The following is a 19,612-nucleotide window of genomic DNA, read 5'->3' as shown; positions in this document are numbered from 1 at the left end:
TATAGAATGATTTGAAAAAGAGAGAAGGAAGTTGTAAAAAGTTTTAAAAAACCCAATGAGGCTATCAAGTACTTTGAGTAGCTACTAAAATCACCAAGGGCCAGTAATGATACTTCAAGACTTGGTTACACCAGTACTAAACAAGGAGACTCATCCAAGACTACAGAAGAAAGGAGTAACAAAGGTAAGAACACTAAACCTACTTCTCATTTTTGTAGTAAAAAGGGACACACTACTAATGTATGTAGGATTAAGAATGCCTATCAACATGATAAGCCTAAGAATGCAAGTTGTTGTCACAAGTGCAAAAAGAAAGGACATCAAGCACATGCAAGACTAGGACTATTAGGATACTAAAATTTGAAGGTCACTACTACAATTGCAAAAAGTATGGACATAGAGCTTTTGAGTGTAGATCAAAGCCTATGTGGACATAAAAAAAGGTAACAAGAGAAGATAACCATAGTCATCACCATGATTAGAGATGTAAAAGGTAAGGTTTTCACCAGTGTTGTTGAGATGTCTTTAGATGTCGAGTAAATGTTAGTGCATGTCGAGTAGTCAGTTGTGACCGAGTTGATAGTTGATGCCAAGTTGGGAAATTTCAATGGAAGTCAAGTGAAGAGTAAATCTAGTTGAAGTCAAGTTATGTTGAAATCTTTGAGAGTTGAGTGTACAGCTATATACACTAAGCATTTAATGCTAGATTCAGAAAGAGTATAAGGTCAAATTTTTTATCATTTCTCATCATTTTAACACAGAGCAAGAATAAGAAGAGCATAGAAGTGATCAACAAATAGAATTGAAGCCCTTTACATGGATTTCAACATAAATGAAGCATATATTTCATCAATCTAAGGTATTCTTCAAGTGCCAAGTTGTGCAATCATAAAGTTTTATATCTTTTGAAACCCTAGATTTACAAAATGGCTTCCAGTTCTAAAAACCCCGAGGAAAAGGAAGGTCACAAGGTTCAATTGGTTAGTAATGAGATTAAACAACTAGAGTTTAGGCCAATTATAGAAGTTTCCTATAAAAATGACCCTACCGACGCACTCTCCATTATTCCACCCAAAGTCATGATGGTGCAGGATGTGAGGAACTGTTACAACTATAAGATAGGTGCAATAGGAGACCTTGAGATTTTTCAAGCATATGATAAACTATGCAAAAATTGAGTTCTTATGGATGAATTTCAAATAGTTAAGAAAAAGGGTTTAATCCATGTCCTAGTTTTCCCCACTTTTTTAAAACAAAATGGATAAGAATTGTTTTAAGCAAGATATGTGATAGTTTTTTGTGGTTGGAAGGAGGACCTATTAAGATAATAAAGAGAATTGTGCATAGGGTTATAGGTTTTCCAACCCTAGGTCAGCACAAGACCCTATATAGTGATTCAAAGGAAGCTATTGAAAAGAACACTGGGGCTAAACGGAACAAGAGGGGCATGACCATTGACACAATCATAGATCCCCTTCTGGACATTGTTGTGAGAATCATTTCTCACAAGTTCTATCAATCAAGAAGATTGAAGTGTACCATGTATTGCTATGGATGTCGCATATAAACTTGTCAAGAAAGATCACACATATGATCTAGAGAAGAATTGTTGTTATAACAAATCATGGAGAATCTAGGAGCAATTAGAAGATCTAAAGATGCTCAATGTAAGTTTGGTTTGGTTCTTGTTTGCATATTCTTCTATGTTTTGGAAGATTTTTCCTCTTTTGGTAAAGTTAACTAGAAATCAGATAAGTCAGCCATTACTCAAATTAATGAGTATATTGAGAAAATGGGAGACAACTTTGACTATCTTATTGATGCAAGGGCATCCAGCAAGTGAAAACATTTTGAAGATTTTTTACTATGCATGTTTGTTATTCACTATAATATGGCTTGGTAGGCCATTTTATTTTGATGTACTTGGGTGTGAGACTCAATCTCAAGTAAGATGTCATAGTTTAAATGTCATAGAACTAGTGGTCTAAATGTTCCTAGCTAATAAGAAATATGTTTGCATAATCACGAAGTTGATTGTCAACTTCACGACTCCTTATTAGTCTAGTTACTATTCCATTAGATTATAAATTAGTTTAGAGTCAATTAGCACAATATAAGTTATAAATTAGTTTAGAGTCAATTAGCAAATTCATTATTCTTCACATTTTCATTGCAATTCTCTATTTTCCTTTATTCTAGATTGGTTACATTAATGATATATTGTTTGAAATTGATATTACTTTCTTGTGGTTTGAAGATGTATACAATTGTGACATAAATCAATTTAAAGCATTAGCTTTTGCTAATAGTTCCTATGAAGATCAATTTTTATGAGAAATCAATGATTACTAATGACATATATATTTATATATATTATTTTTATGGAAAAGATTAGTAGTTATTAAAGTCAGTTTAGGAATATTAATGTTTTGTTGAGCATCAGGTTTGAGAACCAATTTGATAGTCATCGGTTTGATTATGGCAGTGGATACATATATCAGATTTATGGAAAATTTAATAGATTGCAAAAATCGGGTTTGTGAATGGTGAACACAATTTATCTTCACATGACTATTATAGTTTCAATGATATCAAAAGAATGAAGGAACTGGTGACATATTTGTTACTGTTATGATTTGTTTTGCAAAAAAATCCAATAAGAATGTTCTGAGCAAATGGATATGGAGTTTTTATGTTTATTGTATCAAGAAGATAAGTGTTTATGAATCTGGTTTGGTGATAAATAAATTGAATAACTGTGGATATGTGGGTTATCGACATTGGAAGATATGAGTTTCTTTGCCTAGTTATAGTTAGTTATATAATGGATTAAAAATGGTTGTTTGTGAATTGAAAGAAGATGTCAATTTATAGATTCTAATTGGGCTCATTAACCTTCTATGATGTGCACTCTACATCAGGTGGTATCAGAGCTCAGAAGATTCTAAGCGTGTCATAGTGGAAATCACACCATAATAGATTATATTTTTCATAAGTTTTGTAGATGATGTTTCAGTATTCTTGCAATGAGTTGTGCATATGAATTTAAGATTATTTTCTTGGTGCTATGTACCCATTTGTGGATGATTTTGAGGGAGACCAAATCTAACTTGGCCAATTGGGTTTTCATCCTTCACAAGCATTCAAAAGTACTAGATCAGCATCAATGAAAGGAAAAGAATAAGCAAGGAGAACGCACAATTAGTGTCATTCCATTTTTAGAACAAAATGTCGATGCAAAGGCAAGGTATGCAAAGTTATTGTGGATAGTGGTTCAATTGATAATCTTGTTTCTATCAAGGTGGTTGAGAAGTTAGGTTTAGAAAGGATACAACATGAAGTACCTTATCGAGCTTTTGGTTTAGGTAAATATTATGTCTTAGAAAAGACTTATGTTCATTTTAAAATTGGGGATTATTATGATATAGTTGAATGTGATATTATGCCCCTACAAGATTGTCATTTGATCTTAGGTAGGGCATGACAATATGATAATAAAACTTTGTATAATTCTCACAAGAACACTTATACTATCAGTAAGGATGGAGAAAATTTTGTGTTAACTCCATTGCTAGAAGAAGATGATTCATCTTGGAAAGAGACAAGAAGTTTAGGTTTGATTGGTAAAATTATGTTTCCAAAGCATGAAGAAAAAGAGGCTGAGGATAAGGAGGAAGAGGTGGTTCATAGTACAATGACATATGATGAAGAACAAGAAAGGTACACATTCCATTTGAAGGGAAAGAATAGTAGGTGAATGTTGGTGTAGAGAGTGAGAGTGAGAGTGAACAATAGGAGGTTGTTGTTGAACCTTGTAAGGAAAAGGTTCTTGCAGGTGAAGGAGAGTTGGTAATAGGTGTGGTTGCAGAAAATATTTTTCTAGGTGATGGAAATGTTGATACAAATGATCAAGAAGACAAGGAAATAGTACAAGAGATACTTGCTGAGGAGAAGACTATTGATGTAATGGATGCTCTAGATATATACAAATGAAAAGTAGATGTTGGTATGATAAGTTGGTATTTTTATGCAGGTGATGTGAGGTTGTCAAATAAATATGTTCTAGGATTCAAAAAAGATACCATGAAGGGTATTCTTGTTAAATTTTAGAATCAGCATGTTATGGTGAGCAGGATCAATTTAGTCATCCTTTTGATACCATTTGTGCCTACATTACAATTGGAAGATTCGGAAGAAGATCGTAGCAATTCAACAAGACTTGAATTTTTCAGTCCCTAGGAGTATGATGCAAGGGCATCCAGCAAGTGAAAACATTTTGACGATTTTTTATTATGCATGGTTGTTATTCACTATAATATGGCTTGGTAAGCCATTTTATTTTGATGTACTTGGGTATGAGACTCAGTCTCAAGTAAGATGTCATAGTCTAAATGTTGTAGAATTAGTGGTCTAAATGTTCCTAGCTAATAAGTAATATGTTTGCATAATCATGAAGTTGATTGTCAACTTAATGAATCCTTATTAATCTAGTTAATATTCCATTAGATTATAAATTAGTTTGGATTTGGTTAGCACAATAGAAGTTATAAATTAGTTATGTGAAATAGCTTTGGAAGTTATCGGGTCTCAATATGTAAAATCGAGAATGAGGAGAGAATGGTAATAGTGAGTAGAGTAGGATTAGAGATGAGGAAGCAATGAAAGAATAAGAACAATGTAATGTAATGGGAAAGAAATAATAATAAAAAGAGAGAAGTGAATTCATTGTTCTTCACATTCGTATTGCAATTCTTTGTTTTCATTTATTCCAGATTGGTTACATTAATGATATATTGTTTGAAATTGATATTACTTGCTTGTGGTTTGAAGATGTATGCACCTGTGTCATAAATCAATTGAAAACATTAGTTTTTTCTAATGGTTCCTATGAAGATCAGATTCTATGAGAAATTGATGATTACTAATGACATATATTTATGTATATTGATTTTATGGAAAAGATTAGCAATTATGAAATTAGTTTAGGAATATTAATGTTTTGTTGAACATCAAGTTTGAGAACTGATTTTATAGTCATCGGTTTGATTATGGTAGTGGATACATATATCAAATTTATGGAAAATTTAATAGATTGCAAAAATTGGTTTTGTGAATGGTGAACACAATTTATCTTCAAGTGACTGTTACAATTTCAATGATATCAAAAGAATGAAGGGACTGGTGATATATTTATTACTGTTATGATCTATTTTGTAACAAATTTAATAAGAATGTTCTGAGAAAATGGATATGGAGTTTTAATGTTTATTGTATCAATAAAAGTTTTTATGAATCTAGTTCAGTGATAAATAAACCAAATAACTGTGGCTATGTGGGTTATCAGTACCGAAAGATATGAGTTTCTTTGTCCAGTTCTAGTCAGTTATATAATGGGTTAAAAATGGTTGTTTGCAAATTGAAAGAAGACATCAATTTATATATTCTAATTGGGCTCATTAACCTTCTATGATGTGTGCTCTGCATCACTTATGACTAGTTATTTTGAGGATTTTAAGAAATCCATGAAACAAAGACTAAGGATACTAGTTTCCCTAGTGGAATAAAACATCAACGATATTAGCTTCCTAGTTGACATTGATTACACTTATATCCAAGCAGCAATTCTAAGGGCTAGATGGCTAAGACCATTAGGATATGAAATAAACATTGATGAAGCATCAGCAACAATCACAGCATTACTTGCAAAAGAAATTGATAAAGATGCACCCCATTTTGGGACATATGATGTTGTACATTCCAAGGTAGATATGGAGCTCAAAACTGCTTCCACCTTAAAGAAGAAAGATAAACTGGTGAGAAAATTGAAGAATAAATTTGGAGAAGGTATTGAAGGGATAGTTGAAGAAGAAGAAAATGATGATGAGAGTCAAGAAGATGAACAAGTGCAAGGCCCATTGGAAATAACTCAAGGCTTAGGTGAAGATGAAGAACAAGAAGAAGGTGCCAAGGAAGAAGAAGCCAAGGAAGCACCATCTCAAGCTAAGTCTAAGAAAAGAAAGGCCAAAGCTCAACATGCAGCCCTGCCTAAAACAAAGAAAGGTGCAAAGACTACCCAAGCCAATCCAACAATACCAGTGACAAGAGCCGCTACAAGGGCCTCAACTCAAAAGGCCAAGGAGCAAGTCAAAGATAAGAAGAAGGCCACTGACCAAACTAGTCAAGTGCAAAATAAACCAAGAAGAAAATATGTTGCACAACTAGAATCTGAGGATGAGGAAAGAATAGAATTAGAGGACATCAACCAGTTTAGAGTGGTAAGTCATACTCCCAAATCACATATTGATAAAAAAAATTGAAAATGTTAAGAATTCAGACTTCTCTGATTTGAAAAGTATTGATTTCAATAAATTAAGTAGAGAAGGTCAAAATAAGGTAGAAGAATCAGTACATGCCATGATGGCAGAATTCAAGAACACACCTCTTGAATTAGATGATACTATGCCCAAGGAACTATATGAAATTATTGAAAATAAGTGGCATTATTGTTTGAAAATAGAAAAGGAGATAAGAGAATTCACTTTGGCACAAGTGATGCCAAAATTGACTAGAGGTCAAATTGCTAAGGCTAACTAGAAACATGGGGGAAAGTTTGCACCAAAGTATAGAACTTTTAGCATTTTACAAAAAAAAATTGAAGAAGTTGTCCAAAAATCAATAAGATTGTGGAAGTCAATATACAACTTGACAAATGAAAAAGATGAAAAAGAAGAGGAGAATGCAGAAGCAAATAAAGCTAAGGCCAATGAGAAGGAGAAGGAAAAGAAACAAAAGGAGGAAAAGAAAATAGCAAAAGGAGAAGAAGAGAAGAAAGAGGAAGAGGAGAAAGGAAAAGGTGATGAGGATGAGATAGAGAAATAAATGAAATGGAAATAGCTGATGAGTAGTAAACAGATTAGAGTGTGCAAGACACACAATTGCCACCCCCTAGCCCTCCTCATGTCATCACCACATCTATAGATACTATAACTATGAAGGATGTTCTTGACACTTCTACTTAGAACATCAATCCACTGACTCTAGAGGATCTCAAGAATATCCTTCACCAATCAACTCTACAAGCACAATTATGCACAAATCCTATATTGGTGAGTGGTGGTGAGTTGAAAAAGCCAATAGCATAATCAATTAGAGACAATGTGAATCCATAAGAATCACCTTTTACCATCTCTACAGCTACTAGTGGCCAACTTTTAAAGCTTCCAACACCATTTCTGATAGTTGACACATTTGGAAAAGGTAATACCATGTAGTAGAAGCCAAGTGCAGAAGCAGATAATGAAACAACAACAGGGAAAATAGGATAGATAACTACATCTAATCCTATAGTACAAACACAAGGCACACCCTAACAAATTATAATTGATCAAGGGAGATCAAATGAGGAAAAGGACACATCAAAAGAAGAGAAGGCCACCATATAGACATTGGTTAATCTACTAACTACTAGCACTCCTACAAAAGTCCTTTAGAAGCTGAGCACTAATGTAGTGTGATTGTAGATATTTGTACTAGGCTCAAGCTCAAGAAAATTGATAAAGGGTACTTCACTATGGAGATATTGAGTTAGATGAGGAGATAGTCATACCTAGGTATGACTCAAAGACAATAAGTATTGAGCAAATCACTAAGATGCAAGAAGCCTTGAACAAGAGAAGAAGGCAAGAGATACTTAGGAAGGAGTATAAACAAAAGAAAGCATTACATGAGATCAAGGACATCTTTTTGGATTCCTTTAGCTTGTAGTCACCTAATGAGACCAAGCCAATAATAGAACAATTGTCAGAATAGAAAAAGAACATCGAATAGATATAAGATCTCAGAAGATCAAGATCAGAGAGAGTAGATCAAGTGCCTAAATTCAACAATCAAGGATTGTAAGCTATTAGGTTTATTAGTCTAATACTCTCTAGTAACTGTATTAGAAGGAAAATCCTATGTTGATAGGTTAGCTTAACAACTAGGTTGTAGATCCTTTGAAGAGGTGATAAAATCCTTTAACAGGATGACATTTCATGTAAAGTGTTTGTAAATCTTTTAAACAAATCACTATTGACACAGTGTAAAGCCTTTAATAGGGCAAACCATCAAAAGTGGTCAAACATTATTGTTGCAGTTTTTGTGGGTATCATCCCCACCCCAATTTTACTTTCTCATTTTGGAGGGTTTCTGGATTACCAATTTTGGTGTTATGTATTGTGATGCATGTTTTTATTTTATGGTTGTTTGATATGTTTACATGCATGAAGTTTATTTTCAGTTAAAAGTTTTTAAGGTTAAAAGTGTGATACTTCTAAAAGTGTGATACTTCTAATTCAACCCCCCCCCCCCCCCCCCCCCCCCCCCCCCTCAAAAGTATTCTTCCCATTTGATTATTCCAACATCATGATGTCATAGCTATTCAAGTTTTAACATTCAATTTTGGGTTGTGAATAGGAAATAAATTATAAATCACAAGTTCACAACTTGAGTTAAGCCTCTAAAATTTCAAGTTGCAATGATTTAGAGGATAACCACTATAGTTACAGTAAGGGCTATCGTAACTTTTCAAGAAGTTAAGGTTAATCCATGGTTAAAGTTAAGGTGGTCAAGCAAAAAAAGCTCATAATCATGGCTTCATAAGCTAAAATGGTGACTTAAAGTTTTAAGTTGTGAGGTCACAATCAAGGTAATAGTTAACTTCAAATGGTTATTATAGCATCATGGGTAGCAATATAGTTAAAACATTTTGAAGTTGCAAAGGTTCTAGAAACAAGAGCCTGGATGATTAAAGTTTAACCTATTGTAGCTTCATAAGAGTTTGAATTTGACATAAGGTCAAGGCATCAGAGGGGAAAAGAGTAATAAAAATAGTTAAATTTAGGGTTATCAATTCATGACATGCAATTAAGAATGATCTAGGGTTAAGGATGTGAAGCAACAATTTATGGTCATTACACCATCGCAAATTTAGATAATGAGTTAAAATCTTATGTTCTGAGGTTATGAGGAAGGTAATAGCTAACTCCAAAATGATTACTACAATATCATAGGTGACAAATAAGATAAGAATTTTTGAGTTGTTAAGGTGCAAAAAGTAATTAGATCAATCAATTTTTAAAGGATATTACATCATCACAAGGTTTCAGTGGTAGTTAAGTTCTTTGGTCACGAAGATGTGAAACAATGTAGCAGTTAATCAAGACAATGATTGCAACATCACATGGTTAAATTAAACCTTGTGTTTGGTAGTTGTGAAGACATGAAAAAGGTCAATGTTTGATTCATCCCAACATTGCAAGTGAAAGGGATATTAATTCCTTAACTGTAGAGAATTTTTGAAATTGTTAGTATAAAGGGTTTTGCTACTTTGTAGGTAGAACTAATAGTTAAGAATGTAGGGAGTGATGTTGTGATAAGATATTAAATAGTTATTTTGCTAGATCATGATTTTTAGGAAACTGAAGTGATGAACAATTGTGAAGAATAGATAAAGGTTAAAATGAAGAGATCATTGTTTTGCATGTCCATGTGGTCAAAAAGGAAATAGATTTGTAAATTGGTGATTGCTAAGAAGCACAAAATCACAAGCTTGGCCTAGCAGTTAGAAACAACAGAAACAAAGCCATGAAACATTCAAGATAGCCTTATTTGCATGGTTGTAGCTAGAAATAAAGAAAAATAGAAAACCATGGTGAAATGGTGAATAAAAAGAATTTCAGCTTCACAACCTTTAGTTTTAAAAGCATGAAATAGTTTTAAAGGACCACGTACAAGCTAGGAAAAAAAGATATGAGCTAGAAGTATGAATAATGAAAAAGTGATGATATTGCCAACTTTTCAAGGATTGATAGGATTTAAAGCATGTTGCTTTTAAATTCCATTAATGACACACTCCTTTTGCATAAATAGATAAATTCCAAGAAGAATAGTGATTTTAGTACCAGTTGCATAAGTGTTGAGATTTCAAAGCAGAGTTTGAGTTCTAGATTGAATTTTAGCAAGTTACCATCATACAAAAATCATAATTGTTGAGAATATTTTGAAGAAATGGTACAAAAAGAAGGTGAACTAATTGCACAGGCATAGATTGAAGAAACTACTTCAAAAAAAAAGAGCCCTAGCTCATTTGTAGAGGAATGGATGAGAATTCTACTTGGTTCATCCAATGCATAGACTACAAATAATCATGCTTCTAGAGATCACTATGTATTTTGCAAAGATGCATAGGTTCCTGATAGGAATGGAAGTGAATTTTTTTGGTTCTTCTACAAAAATATAACAAAGAAGGCCACAATTTCAAACCCTTGGACTAGAAATTTGGGAAATTTATTTATGCTTAAGGTCTTTGTGGATGTTAACCTAGTAAAGGCACTAATAAAATCTTACAATCTAGTCAGCAAGTCATCTCATTGGAAAGATGGAAGCATCTTCTTGACAGTGGATAAGAAAACAATTTTAAAAGCCTTTGATTTGGGAGGTCTAATGTCATTTCCTATTGACCAAGACAAATTGAATGAAAAATTAAAGAATTAGAAGGGATTCTACATGGGTATAGCAATGATAAGGCACATCCCTATGTCCAGGAAAGAAAAAGGGGAATTTCCAAATAAGAAGGAGGTGTTAGAAATAGGAATTATTGAGAGGGGGGTGAATGAGTAATTTACAAACTTTTTTCACCAAGTACATATTATTTGTTACTAAACCATACATAACAAAGTAATAAAGTAATGTTGAATATTAACAATAACCATGCACAAAGATAACTCATAACACCATATTTTGTTAACTAGGGAAAGCCTGGCCAAGGGAAAACCCCAATTCCTTGTTAGAGGATGGACCTTGTTAGGACTCAATGAGAAAATTCAATATAGAGAGTCCCTATTAGGAGACTTTGAATCCCTATTAGGAGTTGTGCCAACCCTGATAGGAGTTATAGTACAATAGATGCAAGATGAGCCCACTTCTCAAAAATGCACTTCCAATTACAAGAAGAGCTCACTACCCAAATAAGTAATCAGACTTCTAGAATATATATTCTTTCTTAATTTGATCTTTGATTATAAACTAGCTTCACAAACTTCACATATATCACTTTCATAAAAGTTTGCATACAATTCTTCAACACAATTTCTCCAAGATAGCACACTTGAATTCGGAAGACGTCCTCTACATAAATACCATGCCTTTTCATAAATTGCTGCTAGGTTAGCTAAGACCACAATACACTTTTCTAACTTAGAGAAAACATCTAGGATATTGGCTCTAATTGGACAAGTAATAATTTTGTAAACAAAATAATTCCTTTCCTTTAATTATGTTATCTTGTTACATTGGTAATGTTGGTGTTTGAAAATGTTACCCGTTTCCAATTACCCTGATGAGAACAAAACGCATCTAGGGGCAGCTAACTCCCATTATCAACACATCCATTCAGACACCAGGCCAACTATAAGGCTAGACCCTTCTTCTTCTTCAAGTTCTCCAAAACCTAGGCAGGTGGACCTATAGATTCCTTATATGGTACCAGTTGTCAAAGCATACAATGAATCTAATGTAAAGCAGATAAAAACCCTTATTTCTCCTGATACCTCATGAAATAACATCAATCTACAATAGCTAAATGCAGATCTAGGAACCTCATAAGCTGAGTGAGGGCATTCTATTATAGCTCTTCAACATGAAAGGGGAAAAGCGTTTGATTTATAATGTTGATTTCAACAACCCTCAGATATGCAGCAGTAAGAAAGTAATGACCCTATAGCTGATCAGTGCCTAGTCTATTGGGAAAATTCATGGATCACAAACATACATATGAATATCAGAGACATATGTGTATATTTAGATATAGATCTATCTATTTAACTTGTAAATAGACATTAATGTTCACTTTAAAATCTCGTTCTTACCTGATATCCTCCTCAATAAATTTGCAACCCTATTGATTTCTATGAAGCATTTATACAATTCCTTGAACTATCAGCAACAATGAAACAACATACAGTCTTAGGGGACTCCAATTACAACCTAAATTCTTTGTTCAGAGATCGTAAAATATTGAAATTCAATGAGAATGGAGACAAGATTCAACTGAAACTTAATCATCTGCTGCTCTTTGCATTATTTCCTTGAAAATATACAATCATATGCATGAAATGAAAGACATGAAACAACCTAACAGATCTGAACTATCTGTATTTATCTTCCTACTGTTGTTCATACAAGAAGAATATTGCTGAAGGAAAATGGTGTACAGTCATGGGAATGCAACCAGAACTGGATCCAAGACCTTGGTATCACAATAATGTGCAGATTTTCTCCAAAGAACTCGGACTTCCCAAAAATTGGAACCCCCTGAAAGAATGAAAGATAGAAAGATATAGAACAGAAAGAATTCTTGGATCTGGTCTTTACTTGACAAGTGTCCACTTGAAATTCAATCTTCTGGCAACTCAAAACTTCTTCCTTTCTTCTCCCATTGTGATCTGATTTGATTTCATCATTTTTTGTAACTGATTTGCAAATGTCTATTTTTGAATGATGAAAGCTTGCTGAGTCACTAAAATATCTTATTGCCCCATGAAAATGCCAGTGAAAATGAGTTTTTACTAAGTAAATCTGAACCAATTTGACCCTAACTGCATTTCCATTGCCTTTTACCGATATTCATCTCATTACCTTGACAAAAAATCAAATCTGAACTTCCTGATCTGAAAATGGTTGCAATCTGGGAACCTGGAAGAAAACCTCCTATAGCTTGAACCAGCTACTACCTATGCAAAAACTAACATCGAAATTGGAAAGCTCATCTTTTCCCAATTTCGGCGATATATTGGAGTGCACATCTAGCTTATCGGAAACCCACTAAATCTTCATTTGAAAATCGCCCCTCTGGTTGAAAGTTCAGGCTTGCACTCAAGCCATTTTCAAAAATTTAAAAGTTTCTAAAATTTAAACGTTAGAAAAGAGCGTCATTTGAACTTTAAAAAAGATGCAAGTCAACTATTTTTATAAAAATAATAATAAAATATTATTATTTTTTTATTCTTTAATATTTGCCCTCTCCTTCAATTTGAGTCAACCTTTATTTAACCAGCCTTTCTACCACGTGGCGGCCTCTGATTGGCTGACCACTATTCTCAGATGCCACATCAGTGTCAAACACGAGACCCATTGCCACATGTCATCTTCTCGCTAACTCGCTATGTTAAATCCTGTGCATCTTCCACTTGGCGAGTAAGCGAGGACCGCTGGATGTGCCACGTGTCGCGATCTCCTCATTCACGCTACAATCTCACCACATCATCTCGTGCCAGGCCCCTACCACATGTCATCACCACCTCTATCCTTGCTATGTCACCACGGTTAACTAGCAAGCACTTTTGGTTGGCGAGTTAGCCACATCCGCTCGATTCAAGACACATGTCATTATTTTGGGGGATTCTTATTTTCTAGTGCCATGTCATCGCATAAGATTTTTCATTTAAAATTATGTCAACACCTCCCCATGGCTGGCATTGTCAAAGTCAGGTCCCACCTCGCAAGCCTGCGGTTCAAAAGCCCTTGTCTTCATAAACGTTTCACATTGTGTGAAGAATTGCATTTAAACATTAAAGAAAATCACCACATATACAATGTGGGATATACTACTGAAGCACTTCTCCTAGGCTTTCCTCTATATTGCACAGAGTCTTTGCTTATGGATGAGAAGCTTCTTGGCTAGCGTGGGTATCCTTCTTATTAATCTACAAGGAGAGCTCTCTTATATTGGGTTGAGTGTGGTGTGCTTCTTTGTAATCGGCATGGGTTTGTGATTTGTTGCTGCTTTGAGCCAGCGTGGGCAACATCTTCAAGTTTGAACCTGCTTTTGATTTAATCAGCTTCATTTCTCTCTCTTTGTGCTGCAGATTCTTCACAACGTGGATAACAATCACATAGTGTTTGGATGTAGACTGTTCCTTTATGTAAAAAATTTGGTGTTGCTTGCTATGATGTGAAGACACTGTTAAAAAATGTGAGCATCCTTATGTAATGTGGTTGTGAGGGAGCCTGCAAGCCACGACATCTGCAAAAATGTGGATCACTTAAGTATCACGTTGAACTCCCTTCAGCTTCTACCCTGCACGTGGATGACTCCTTTATATGAGAAAATTTGTTCTGTAGGATTGTAGATGTGGAAGTGTTTCCATTTCATTATTTTAATTGTTCCCTGTCATTAGACATGCTCTATGCTGCATATTATATGCTTGGTTTCTCTTGGCTCCATCGAAAAAAAATATTGGCATCTTAGTATGATTTAGTTGTTTGAGTTCTATTCTTGAATGTTGAACTAGGAGATCCTTCAATCTGAGATCCCCCTTAACTCACCTCCATATGACCCGGATATTTATTTTATTGTCTTCAACAGAAGTATAAAATTGTTTTCTCTTTTGTCTGGTCATTGTGGGCAATAACATAATTTGTTTTTCCTTATTTCTTTACCTCTCCATTATGCATAGGATCCCTTTGCAATGTGAGCTTTCTCCTTATTCCTTTTAGACAATATGATAAACATATGAAATGCATTTCGGTGATTAACATTATTACAATCTCTCCTCTGAGATATCTTTAAATTCCCTTGAGCTTTATCAATCCTAGTAGATTTAGTCGGGCCTCAAGTGGGGCTGGCTAAAAAATTTTGTTTCCAAACAATTGATTTGGCCAATTGATCCCATGACTCCATTGCAATGACTGGAATTAATAACAATCACAAGAACATTACTTTAAAACTCCTTTTTAATCATTTCCACACCATTGTGAAAATTGTGTCAGGAGGCCTACCAGGTGGCCGTAAAAACTAACTTAATCAAGTAACCAGGCCATAAAAATTGGCATGAGTGTTCAATCTTGCATACTTTACCAGACTGCAAATTTTTAGCCCATGACGAATCTCCAGTCAAAATATTTTAATTGCCGAACATCCATACTTCAATTACCCTGCAGGCAAACAATGTTAAAAAACATAAACTGGGCTCAAGTTCGGCATTATAAAATGGGTTATTGATCACTTGGGGTTCTGAAAACTAGGATATAATTTCTTTTCCATGAAGAGAATATAATTCCATGTTTTGAGCTCATGATGAATCACAGGGCACATTTGGCGAATTTTCGAAAACAGGCACTTGGAAATTTTAAACTGGCAAATATGTCAAAAAGTAGTTTTTGGTAAATGGACGGACATATCAAAGTATGCAAATGGATTTTTCATGACTCGAGAACTGGCATGCTTCAAGGATTTTTAGGAGACAACACAATGATATAATCCATTTAGGCTCACCAATCACAGGATCAATGTTGTAACGTGCCAAACAGGGGTACGAATCAACCTGGATACCTTAGTCATAACAAAACAATGTAAACTAGGTTTTTGATCATGCTAGAAAACTAATCAAATGGGTTTGTCATGATCTCAAAATTGGAACATATGAAGTGTCTGACCCCTGGAACACAATGCAAAAATAATTTCCTCATTTGGATCAACTGGGTCAAAGATATCATTGGTCGAACAGGGCTTCCTAGAATTGTGAACAACTACACAAATGTACAAAATAGTAAATGACCAACTTTGAGGGGTTTGAAACCTAGTCAAACGAATTCACAATGACTTGAAAAATGAAACATAGATTCTTTGTTATGGAAATTAAACACTCCCAAAGTGGCTAGTCATGAAACATTCTTGGGTAAAAGATATTCAAATGCAAACTGGGCCTCTGGTCGCTATTTGACACTTGGGCAGAATTGCAAATTTTGACACTAGCTCAAAATGGAACTTCACAGAATGATTCAGGATGGAAAAATAACATTGTGGATCACATGTATATGTCAAATGAAAGGTGTTAAAACTCAAACACCATCTAGGCCTCAAACCAACAACCAACTACATATGCATAATAAGGCACTTTAGGGCATGATTCTTCAAGATTCACAATACGTGACTCAAAATTGACCGTGTAATTTTTAGTCCCAAAAGTGGCTCTTTCTGGGGATGCATGTCCCTTGTGGGCATGGAAAAGATTCAGATCTCTAGAGAAGCAGATTACACACCTGAACAACAAAACTTTCTCGAACAGCTTTATTGAAAGCAGGGAAACTATTCTACTATGTACACACGATGACTCAGGCCACCGGAAAGTTTCATAAATTTTTACCTCTGTCAAATACCTAGTTTTCATTTACATCCTTCTGAGGCAAACTGAAACTTTATTTCCCATCAATTCCACCAATCAGATTAGCACTTTGAAGCAAAACACTTGGCAAAATTGAATTCACACTTTCATTCTCATAATGCATACATATATCAGAATTACCCTTTACTTCATGCTCATTATGAGAGAACAAATCAGCATGCTCATAATTATACAAACTGGACTCAGAATCAAAATCCAACAATGATTCATGCATGCTGATCAGAAACACAAAAACTTCATAATCTACATCATTCACCAAGTTGCAAACACCAAAAACTTGCAACTCACCTTGTGCCTCCGGCTTCAAAAAATACAACGGATCTGAATCAACTTCATGTATCATGTCATCACATACTGAATCAGATCTGAAACTTACTAAAAAAATATCACCATAGTCTTCAAACAAAGGTTCATCAGACATATGAAAAGAATCTTCATTAAAATTCTCATCAGTAGGAACTCTACTGGCATCAATATTCTTATCAAAGAAATTGCTAGAGATGCTTGTGAATGCGTCAAACTCATTAGCATAAGACTCACCAACCTGTAGAGAAGATTTAACTATAGATTCATGTGTACCATTGTCAGTATTCACTTTATTGCATGAATCATCAAATCTCATCTCAAGTAACTGCAAATTACTATCACATACTCCATCTGGATCAGATAAAAAACCAACTGATCTCTCATCATCATTAGTAACATCAATCATAGGAATTTCTTCATTAAATGTTAAATCAAAATCAAAATATATCAACAACATCTCGTTATCATTTCTATAACATAGATCTGATTTAACATCACTCATGACAGTGGTAAATACATCTCTACTGGTCTTCATTTCTTCAAACAAATCTTCATGCTTATGCTGAAAGTCTTCAAAAGAATAACAATGTTGATATGCAGGAGAACAAACATAGGGGTATACATCATACCTTACATCATCCTTACAAGATGCATGCACTAATAAAGGTGAAGTTGAATCACACATTGACATATACCTTTCGAACTCATGTTGCAACAAGGCTGAGACCTCATTTGTATTTAGCAGATCTCTTTCGCAAACTTCTTCATCTTGATTGCAATTATTTCTCAAATAATCTGAAGAACTTATAACAGTAACACCATTAGTCATACAATCTGAATAATTAGTAGTACTTTCACAATACATATCCTCTTCCCTACACCACATCTAGACATTAGATGCGTCACTACATTCAACTTCATTGTAGGAAGATATTTCAAGACTACTGTTATAACTCTTTTCATTCTCAAACATATTGTCATAGGACTCATCACTTTCACTATGACTATCAACATTTTCAATTTCAAAAATATAGTAACCATTCATTTCTAAATAGCCTTCACATTCTCTAAATACTCTCTCAAAGTATTTGATCTTTTCAAATCTTGCTCTCGCTGTCCAATGTACTGAATCAGGCATGAAGACTAATAAAAACATAAAAGCCCATGATAATTCACTGGGTCTTGCTGAAATGGGAAGCTCTAAGATTTCCAACTTGAATTGCATGTAAATTTGAACTGCATCTAAGTCATCTACACTTCCCACATTTCTTCGGATAGAAGAAATGACTTGACTATGAAGCTTTTCATACAACATAAACAAATTTTCATGTACCTCTTCATAGCTTGATATAGTATTATCAGATCTACAATTTGAATCCATTTTGAGAACGAAATTTCTACCTCTTTATCCTAGTGCTAAAAACCACTGAATAGAGGCAACCATGTTTTTAACATTTGACTTCCATGAAAAGAAAACATGAAAACCAAAATACCTTAAGTGCTGGTGCAAACTTTGATATGCTGATTTGGCATAGATGCAAGACTGAAAATCCTTTACACCACTGGTCAAAACTTCGTAGAGCCGCCACCTCTTTGCAAGAGGAATATAAAAATCACTATTGTGATTCACTTTTACATTTCAGTTTCTTTATAACAGAATATTTTAAATAGCACTTTAAAACTTATCAAGAATTTAAAACTTTCTTTCCAAGATCTACCAAAGGCTTCAGATCTTCCCATACAACTGAAAGCCCTTCAAGATTTTGCAATGAAATCAACTAGGAAAAACTGGTACAGAGATTTGAGAGTCGCCACTCACACTTTGTGAGAAATAAAACATAATTAGTCAGTTGACAAATCTGAACTAGACCTTCAATGTAGGAGAAACTTGCAGATTACTAACACCTTGAAAAGAAAATACACTTTACAAATCAAATTCTTGACTCTGAAATTTTCTCAACAGTATCTGCAAACTGAACTGATTGAAGATAGACCTATGACAGTCATAGCACACAATTTTCATCCAATTTTACAACATACTACTGATAATGAATAAAGCTTAACTGGGGAACATGAAACTTCAGCAAGGAAAATGAACACATTTTGCTACATATTTGTTGTATCCAATCTGTTTCATGGCAGAGATTTTGGTTCTTTCTGAATGCAACGTCCCCAGCAGAGTCGCCATTTTGTTGGTGTTTGAAAATGTTACCCATTTCCAATTACCCTGATGAGAACAAAATGCATCTAGGGGTAGCTAACTCCCATTATCAACACATCCATTCAGACACCAGGCCAACTATAAGGCTAAACCCTTCTTCTTCTTCAGGCTCTGCAAAACCTAGGCGGGTGGACCTATAGATTCCTTATATGGTACCAGTTGTCAAAGCATACACTGAATCTAATGTAAAGCAGATAAAAACCCTTATTTCTCCTGATACCTCATGAAATAACATCAATCTACAGTAGCTAAATGCAGATCTAGGAACCTCATAAGTTGAGTGAGGGCATTCTATTATAGCTCTTCAACATGAAAGGGGAAAAGTGTTTGATTTATAATGTTGATTTCAACAACCCTCAGATATGCAGCAGTAAGAAAGTAATGACCCTATAGCTGATTAGTGCCTAGTCCATTGGGAAAATTCATGGATCACAAAAATATATATGAATATCTGAGACATATGTGTATCTTTAGATATAGATCTATCTATTTAACTTGTAAATACACATCAATGTTCAGTTTAAAATCTCATTCTTACCTGATATCCTCCTCAATAAATCTGCAACCCTATTGATTTTTATGAAGCATTTACACAATTCCTTGAACTATCAGCAATAATGAAACAACATACAATCTTAGGGGACTGCAATTACGACCTGAACTCTTTGTTCAAAGATCATAAAACATTGAAATTCAATGAGAATGGAGACAAGATTCAACTGAAACTTAATCATCTTTTGCTCTTTGCATTATTTCCTTGAAAATATACAATCATATGCATGAAATGAAAGACATGAAACAACCTAACAGATCTAAACTATCTATATTTATCTTCCTATTGATGTTCATACAAGAAGAATAT

This window comes from Cupressus sempervirens, chromosome 1 (assembly GCF_028749045.1).
Source record: "Cupressus sempervirens isolate cs-2001-9-10 chromosome 1, ASM2874904v1, whole genome shotgun sequence".
Taxonomy (NCBI): Eukaryota; Viridiplantae; Streptophyta; class Pinopsida; order Cupressales; family Cupressaceae; genus Cupressus; species Cupressus sempervirens.
Note: the sequence above shows the minus strand (reverse complement) of the source record.